A 9,826-nucleotide genomic window follows, 5' to 3' on the forward strand; every position below is an offset into this window, starting at 1 on the left:
GGCTCAGTCTGTGGTGTGAGGCACGGCCACTCTCCCGGGTTTGATCTCTTTATTCCGTTTTGTAGATGTGCTTATAACCCCGAGCGTGCACCCTTCAAAATGGCAGTGTTACTCTGCTGTAACGCACTTGAGGTGTCAATAGCATGACCTGGACAAACTGTTCTGCAGAGAATTGGATTCTCCCGATGTTTATTTTGGACCATGTTTGGGCTTGGTCTTTGGTCTTGCTCAGCAGCAAGCTCTCTGGCAGGCCGTGCGCACTGGTTATACCTGCTCCGTCACCATCTACGGCTCCTTTACTTGCCAGCTGGTATGAGGTCTTCTGCAGGCTGAATGGCTGTGGGATGTTCATCGGACTGAATTCTCTGGGGCTGATGCCTTCAGCCAAGCAAGAGCATCAAGGAGAGGTTGGGATGTGCTGTAGGATTTTCATAGCCACCTGAGGTTCTTTGTGATGACCTAGAAGAGGTGAGACCTCAGCTTTGTCCCTCAAGATGCCCCAAATTGCCTCTATAGCTGCTCTTACAGGGCTGTTCGTGTGGGCCACTCAGGCCTTTGGCCACAAAGGCCCAGCTGGTATTTGCAAAGGAGATGGGTATCTCAGGTGTACTTTGTGCTCAGGAATGTGCCATATCTCGCATGACTGGACTGTGGCAACGTACAGCACCCATGAAACCTGTGTGTCCCTGCACGATGGCCCAGGCCCCTGCTTAGGAGGGCTCCAGCATCTCCTCCTACAAAGAGGTGGCTCGGTGTTGGGCTGAGCTTTGCCCAAGGTCTTGCTGCTGCCTGCCACTGGGCTGGCAGAGCAGCGGGGCTCTGCTTTGGGGCGGCCAGGTGCCACGCGGAAAACGTGGCCATGTTTTGGTGGAAAACGGACAAAAATGTGGACGTGGGCACCCACCACCTGAAGGCAAGGGGTGGGGATACCTGGTAAATACAGTTTATGAAATGTGGCTTTGCAGTGTTCAACAGTGCTTGCGGTCTGGAGCTGACGGGGGGGATTTTCTACCCATTTCAGTGGGACTGGGGTCAGGGCCCCTAGATGGGTGGGTGGGTGGATGGATGCCTGTGGGGACTTCAGGGTTCATAGAGGCTTCTTGTCATCCAAGAGATGTATTTACGTTAGTGCTCAACTTTGCACAAGTTATGCAACCAATTCTGCAAATTTCATTTCTATTCATCAGGGGCCTCGAGAAGTAGAAGTGGGGGTGACAAGCCGGTCTCGAGGGGCCGCGCTGTTAGGAGCTGGGAGGCTACATGGCAATGTTGCAAGCAACTGTCATGAGGGGTCTGGTGCAAAATAAGGTGATAAAGGATTTTTACTCATTGAAAAACTGTGTTGTACAAATCTGGTTTAAATTTTGTCGAGGAGGATTTCGGTACTCTAATCGGGAACCCTTATGATGGTGCTTATTTTAGTATTCGTGTTGTTTACATTAGTCCTTGCTTGTAGGTAATGCAAAATCTCGAGGGGGAGGAGGAAACACGTGGACATAGCAAAGACAAAGAAATGTAAAGCTTAAAGGATTTTATAGATCTTCTCAGTACCGCAAAGTTTCTCTACCAAATCATGCTTAATGCTTTAGGCATCAAAGGAAAACGTGCTCCAGCCAGCTCCTTCCAGCCGGCTCGCTGTGCTTGGGCAGTGACACATCCACCCAGAGTGGGATTTTTTGTGGGTTACACCTCTCGGGAGACTCGACTGTGGTATTGGTGTCTGGCTCGGGTTTTCTCCATCCAGGGAAGACGTGTCCGAGTGGTGGATTCAGCTCAGGCTCCTTGCAGCACGCAGCCAGCTCTCGGCACGCCTGTCGCTTCTGGTATGATTTCAGTTTAGCCGGGTTTCTTCTGAAACACTGGCTTACAGAAAGGATTTCCCTTTATGCTGCCGGTTATATTGCACCAGGCTCAACCTGGGCTGGGAAATTCAATGCTGGGCTTGTAAAGCAGCTTCCATTTGCCTCCAGTTACAACAGAAGATAAACCAGGCAGCGACAGGAAACGCAAAGCTCTTGTAACTGGGTGAGGAAAAGCAAAAACAAGTACAAGCCACCAAGCAACGTAAAAAAAGAGAGGAATTCGCAGCTGAACAGCATCCCCAGAAGGTGCAGGAGGACAGGGCGGTGGTGCCGCGCATCTGGTGCAGCTGAGGTCGGGCTCGCCGGAGCCGCGCTTACGCAGTCCGGTGGCGCGCTCTGTCATTCGGGAGGTTGTGCATGCCTCGCCGCGCCTCCCTGCGGCATCATCCGTGGCCTCCGACCGAGATTGGCTGCCGCCGCCTCAGCCCATGTCTTACTAGAGGGAAACTGGAGATCCATCAAGCCCAAATGTCAAATGCTGCTTAGTCAGATGAATGGGAGCAGTCACCAGCGGCCAGCCCGGGCTCTTTCCACATTTCATCGGGGCAGCGTTTTGCGTCTGAGCTTTGTTTCCCAATGTAACTTGGGGGAGGAAAAAAAAAGGCTTGTGTGGAGCTGGCAGCGTGTGTGCAAAACCAGCATCTGCCATGTAAAAAAAACCCAAAAAACAAACAAACAAAAAAACCCCAAAAAAACCCAAATGTGGATGAGCTTCTTCCCCTTCCCTCCTCCTGCTCTGCTCCCCGCACACCTTCCCCGGCAGCTGGGGGCTAAAGACGCCCCTGACAAAGGGCAAAGCCCTCGCTTGCAAGCGTTATATCGGGTTTTGCAGCGCAAGGCCCCAGCTGTCAAAATGGAGTCTCCTTTCCAGGGCTTCTCCGTCCGGGCGTTGGCCCTGCAGCCCTCCATAGATCGCACGCTCACTCGTTCGGGGGGGCTTTTCTGGCAGGTGGGGGCTTCTGTTGATCAGAGGTCACAGACAAATTGAAACTTTTTTTTTTCTTCCCCCCCCCCCCCCACCTTGGACCTTTTTCTGGGTTTAACCATAGCTCCCGCCTTTGAACTTCAGGGATGCTCGTTTGGTGGCTTTCGGAGCGTGCCTTTGCCGAGCGGTGCTGCTCCGGCAGGGATCAGCAGTAGAAACGGCAAAAATATCCCCAGCGATTAAGCCCGGCAGAGCCGTCGAGAGCGCAAGCACCTCGCTCGCCTCCACGCTCGCCTCCCCTTGGGAAGCAAAGCCGGCGGGCGCTCCTGGAAGGACCTGGCACCCCCGAGTCGTCCCGACCCCCCCGTCCCCAAACCTCCGGGACTGAAACACCCTTCCAGAACGACAGCCGTGATTTTTCCAGGGACTCCGGTGCCCCGTGGATTCGGGACGTGCCTTCCGGAGCCGTGCTGAGGGTGGGACGCCTCCGATTTAATTTCAGCCACCTATTCAAGTCTGGCACCCGAGTGCTTCCTACAGCCTCTGGGGAGAGAGGAAGGGAAACCTGCGCAGAGCAGCGACTTTTCATCTGTGTTAAAAAAGAAGCCAAGATGACTATTGGCCCTTCCATTTTTAGCCGCTTTATGTTCAGGGAAATTAATCCCTTCCTTTGCATCTGCCGCTTGCAGAACAGGGATGTTAAAGTCTGCTAAACACCTTCAGCTCCTCCTTTCTCCTTGCCGGGGTGGGAATGCAGGGTGAGCTGTGCATGTCGGAAATCGGAAATTCTAGAGTTGAAAGGAGCTTTCTGGAAGTTTTTCTGGCATCATTTCTTATTTCCGTAGAGATGTATGTTCCAGCATTTTTTTTTGTGCTATGTATTATTAGTTAGTTTACTGCAAGCTCTTGTTTTGTTTCTAAAACCTTGTAAACATGGAATATCAACTCTTAATTCTGCAGTCACGTGGCATCTCCTATTTAATAATGTCTGGCTTGCTTCAGGAAGAATGAGCGTGGATGTTGGCGGACGCCAGTAAGGGTTTCCAGGGACAACGTCTCCCTGTAACTGTGGCCTCCTGTGAGAAAGGAGTTGGGGAGGGGTAGGTGTTTTAGACTGGATATTAGGAAAAATGTCTTTACTGAGAGAGTGGTCAAGCACTGAAACAGGCTGCCCGGGGCGGTGGTGGAGTCACTGTCTTTGGAAGTGTTCAAAAACCGTGTGGACGTGGCGCTTTGGGACATGGTTCAGTGGGCATGGGGGTGTTGGGTTGGTGGTTGGACTTGATGGTCTTAAAGGTCTTTTCCAACCTTAGTGATTCCATGATTCTGGTTGAGGCGAGCGGATACCTGTGCTAATGGGAGCAGCGACAGACACCGACGTCGGGGCGTTCGAGCCGGAGCAGAAGGCAATACGGGACCTGCCTATTTTGGTATCTGGGCAGCGCGGCGTTCGATTCTTACCACTTACCTCCCCCACGACCACTTAACGTTTGGCTGGTCCTCCCGCCCAGCCACCTCCTTGGACAATCCTCGGAGGCTTCCACAGGGCAGAAGAGCAGCGAGCAGTGCATTCTCTGCAAACTGAGGGCTAATCGACACATTCCCCGGGAAAACATCAGAGTAAAAAAAAAAAACCAGAGACTTTGTGTATCAACCGTATTACTGGGAAGCTGACATTTTGGGGCTGCACCACAAAATCCCATCAAGTTTATCAACTTAAGCCAGCGGTGAGCACGGTATCTGTATTTAGCCTCCAGCTTTAAGAGCAGCTGGGATGTTTTTCCTGCCCTGCAGTGTTCTTCTTGCCCTCAGCAACTGTTTATTAAAAAAAAAAAAATAAAGCAGTGGTTGGTGAAATCTAAGGGAGCTTTTACACAGAAAAAAGTGTTGCAACTGGCAATGTAAATAACACGCTGTGTTTCTGGAAATTCAAGTACAAACTGCTTGCACAGAGCTGCCAAATGATGCATGAAGTCTTCTTGTTTCAAGAAATCCAGAGGAAATAAAAATATTTCTGGTTTATTGGAAGAAAAAATAATTAAGATGTGATAAAATGAGGTTGCAAAAAATATCCGGCTCGATCATCTTTAAAAATGAGGCATTTTATATGGGTTAAGTATATACATGAAGTTGCATTCACAGGTGTTTTTAGTGTAGAAATACTTTCTGCACCTCTTCGTGGAAATGACACGGCCTTATCAGCAGGTTCAGAAATGTGGACCAAGGTTTCCAAAACTGATTATGCTTTCCCCAAAAAAAGCTTTTAAGTTGTTAAGTAGGTAGCAAGATATATTTTTTTAAACCGCTTAGTAGCTCTAATAGACACTACATTTAATACTGTGAGGTGCGTGGCCTCTGGTAACTGGTAGATGTGACTTCTTGAGTGTACTGGGATTCATTTACTCAAGGCAAGGTTTTTGAAATAGTTTCTGAAATCTGATTGTTTCTGTTGATAGTAAAATAAATTACCTTCAAGAAATCTTGAAAAAAAGAAAATTGAAAAAAAAAAATTAAATATTGTTCTTGAACTCACTTCTTGAAGGATGGGGAGAATTATTTTTGATTAAAATAATATGAATACAAGCTGTTTGATGCCGTGACCCCAGAAAACATCCAGGGGCAACTACCGTTGTGGCATATGACTCCCTTGTGCCTTTTGAAGGAGGGTTCTGCATACGGCCAGCGTAGCTTCTGCCGAGGCAGGAAACACCGGGCAGCGTTCAGCAGGAACAAATGGGAACACACGAAGGGAAAATAAGTCGCTCCTGTTTCCGTAGGTGCTCCAGCCGGCAGTCTGGAAGTTGCTTGGCGTTGCCGCCGTCCGGTGCTTCTCTCCGGGGTTTGGCTTCCCCTGGTGCCACCGGTGCCGGGAGGCGTGGAGCGCAAGGCTGACGGGAGAGGGGGAAGGTTGTGTGGCTCTGAACGGTGCTAGCGGGGGAAGAGTGATAAAGCCTGCGGCAGTAGTAAGAGATTCGGCTTTAAATTGGGAGGGAGGATAGAGGAAAATTGAGCTCTGACGAGCTCGACACCCAAGGAAGGTTGAGTTGCGCCTAAGAGCAAGAAGCCAAGAAACTGGGCTTTCTGGAGCGTGAGGCTTGGAGATGAAAAAGGCAGCGGTGAATAAAGGGAAGGAAGGAAAATGTCTCAAATGGAAGTGAAGTGGAGGAGCGGTCTCTGCGTTTCAGTACTGGGCCCCCCTGCTAGGAGCTTCACAACTGGCAGTCTGCAAAGGAGACCATCTCCGGTGCACGAGGGGGAGAGGGGTGGGAGATGCTGAACGCAGAACCAGAGCGGGCAGCCTTTCATCTGTGTGTGGCAGCGGCGTGGGACGTGAGAAAAAAATCCTGAGTCAGCAACTTTATCGCAGATACTTCCACGTGCTGGTATGAAGAAGAGTCTTGTGTTGGAGTCTAGGATCAGTACCAGAGCGCAGAGCTGATCCCAGATGCCTCGTGCTGGGGTATGTGTCACCAGAGCCGTATTTTGCGTGACGGAAAGGAGGAGAGGGCGGGAGGTGGTATAGAGACCCGTGGCAGCGTTGTGCTTGTTGCCCTACTCCGGTCTCACCGGGGTGCGCGTGTGCTCCGAGAGTGACTACTAAGGGACTGTCAGCTGAGGTAAAAGCCGAGCCTAAACAAGATTTCCCAACAAAACCCAATTCAAATCACAGATAAATAGGCAGTTGTTTTGAGTGCCAATCCCTGAAACTCAGTCTGGAAACCGAGAGTCATTCTGGGCTCTTTCCCGTTCGCTCATTAACAAGAATAATCCCACGTATGGGTCGTGATTGCTGCCTCCGGCAAGGTATGAGCCGCACGGGGAAACAAGCCCGTGAATAATACAGGAATGAAAATTAGTACCGATTCCTCCCCGTCGGTACAGTTACACACTGCACTTGTGTCTTGAAGTAAGAAGTTGCTGCTCGTACAGAGACACCTTCTCTTCCTAATCGTATCCAAATTTTAGCACATGGGCTTGCTCTAAGGTTGTGGCAGAGCTGAGCCTCGTTACTGGTTTCAGAAAGTGCTCCGAGACGGCCAAAACCAAGACTGCAATAACGCATGGCTACAGCTGGCTTTGGTTTTGGATCAGGAGCTAAACTGTTTAATTCCTGCTGTCTCTAACCCACCACATAAAACGAGCTTTCAGGCTCTTGGAAAGAGGCTCTATTCATGGGTGAAGTAGGGAATAAGTGTGTAAATGTATATGCAGGTAGGAAATATTATGTAAAAATACCTGAACTGGTAGAACCTCGTGGCTAAGGGCGACCAGCCCCTGTCTGTGATGGGCTGTAACCTCATATAGCAGCAGCATTTATGGACCTACCCAGCTGTTTCCTAGCAGTAGTTAGGGGCTAACCCTTTTTGGATCTACTAACCACTCTTAAGATGCGTGTGGTCTTGCCAAAGTCTTTTCAGGGCTTGATGGTATCGCGGGGTGGCAGGGTATGTGAAGAAAGCATCGGCATGGGCTATGACTTGCACCCATCATACCTTACACCAGTTGAACCTGCTTGTGCACCCCTCCTCCCTGGGGCCAGTCGGGGACCGGTGGAGACATATTCCCACATAAGGCAACGCGGACGGCTGGAACGTCATTACTGCGATGGAGGAGCTCCAGGCTACGTCAGGAATCCTTCTTTTCGGTAGCTGAAAATACCGATGTTATTTTCTTGATGACAGCTGATTTCCTAGTTTAAATTTAGGGATTGAGATCACTGTGGGCAATGGGTAGATTTTTTTTTTCCTAATGCAGCTGCAGGGGAAAAGGCTGTGCTCTGCACTTTCCCTAGAGAACTTTACTTTGCAGAGATGTTTTTAAGTAATGTGGGTTTTATTCTGGACTCCACCAAAACTATTAGTCCTTCTGGTGTTAATAAGTGTTGATAAGATGAGGAACCCCAAGAGAGAGATCAGTCAGGCACTCTCTGACTATGAGATTTCTGTGATTCATTTGCCATCAATCACAGAATCATTAAGGCTGGAAAAGACCTTTAAGATCAAGTCCAACCATCAACCCAACACCACCATGCCCACTAAACCATGTCCCAAAGAGCCACTTCTACATGGTTTTTGAACGCTTCCAGTGATGGTGACTCCACCACCTCCCTGGGCAGCCTGTTCCAATGCTTGACCACTCTCTCAGTAAAGAATTTTTTCCTCATATCCAATCTAAACCTCCCCTGGCCCAACTTGAGACCATTTCCTCTCGTCCTATCACTGGTTACTTGGGAGAAGAGACCAACACCCACCTCGCCACAACCCCCTTTGAGGTAGTCATAGAGAGAGCGATGAGGGCTCCCCTCAGCCTCCTCTTCTCCAGACTGAACAACCCCAGTTCCCTCAGTCGCTCCTCATCAGACTTGTGCTCCAGACCCCTCACCAGCTCCGTTGCCCTTCTCTGGACACGCTCCAGCACCTCAACGTCCTTCTTGTAGTGAGGGGCGCAATTGATAACTTCCTGTTCACGAGCATCACAACTTGTGGATCTAAGGGAGAACCGCTGCCCAGAGAGGATGTACAGCCTCCATCCCCGGAGACTTTTGTGACTCAGATGGACAAAGCCCTGAGCAATGTGGTGTGACTTCATAGCTGACCTTTTTTTGAGCAAGGGTTAGGGCTGGAGACCTCCCAAGGCCCATTCCAACCTGAATCATGCAACCTCCAACCTACTGTTGAGGTTGCTAGCCAAGCTTGGTAATTAGCTTTGGGTCTTTCTCTGATGAACAGCTGCTCGTTTCAAATTTGTATGGTTTCGAAACTAGCTTTCTATTTCTTGTATGTTGCCCAAAAGAGGGAAAAACCCACGTTCCTGTGAACATTGCGATGGGAAGCCTGATTTCCTCTGGTTTTGTGTCTTGAGGTTGATTGCCTTTGGTGTTTAAGAAGCTATGAACTCTGATTGAAAGCTTTCTTGTGGACAAGACACTCTGGTTTGTGTTTCTGCAATATTTAATAGGGCATGGACCTATAGATTGATTCTTACTCTCAGTGGATACGCTTGCAAGGCCTCTCTTTCTCTCTCTGTTCTCCCCAACACAAACTTTCAGAAGCCTTGTAGAAACACTAAGTCTTTGAGATCACTCCTTCTTTGTCCAATTTGCTTAAAAACTTGCCAACATAAGGTATGGTGGAGGGAGAGGGATCCTAAACTGCTCGTCCCCATTCACGTAGAAAGCAGAGCTGCAGACAAACCCCACATCTTTTGGGCCCTCTTATGTCCTCAGTCTAGGATACAATAGACACCAACCTCTTTGACAATGTGGCCCTTATTCAGGTTTGCGTGTCAGAGCTGATATCTGCAAATATCTTGTGTTGTATTTCTTTCAGTCAAGAAAACAAGTCATAATACAGCCTGTGACTGTACAAAAGTGGGATGGACCTTCTTGATCAAGGACAAGATCAAAAAGAAAGTGAAGTGCTTTGTACAAGGCTCTGGGTGCCCTTTAGCCTCTAATCCTCCTCTTCCCCTCTGTCTCCTCCTCTTCCTTTTATCTTTCCTTTGCTTTCTTCTTTGTTGCTTTTAGCCCTAGTATTTTCTACTACGAGCAAAAAACCAGTGAGATGCAGTGCAACAGGGGCTGCTTTTCCTGCTTTTCCTTTTGGTGGCTCAACTCAGCTGCTTTCTGCCATGGGATAGCGTTGCAATAGACTCTTAGTTGCTAAAACACCACGGCATCAAAGCCTGTGGTTTATCTTGGGGCTCCCTTCATGCATGTATGAAAGATTTCTGTATCTCTCAGACCTTGATTTTTGTGTTTACTGACTAGGTTGACCAAAACATAGTCCTGGGCTTCAGGGGACAGTTCTGTGAATGGGGGTCTGAATTCCCTGCTCCTGGGTCCCTGAAGCCCCAGCATGAACCTGATAAGTAGCAGTCAGTGTCTGAAAAGAGTATTTTTACAGGAAATAGATGGTGAATGAGGCCCTTTTCTCCCATCTCAGGCACCAGGAGGTACCTAAACATCAGCTCAGTGCCCCAAAGCATGATGAGATAATGAAATCCCATGAGTAGCGCTGCCTTCTTGTGAAGGTTTCCA

The sequence above is a fragment of the Phaethon aethereus genome (assembly GCF_964289735.1).
Source record: "Phaethon aethereus genome assembly, chromosome: W".
In the NCBI taxonomy this organism is placed as follows: domain Eukaryota; kingdom Metazoa; phylum Chordata; class Aves; order Phaethontiformes; family Phaethontidae; genus Phaethon; species Phaethon aethereus.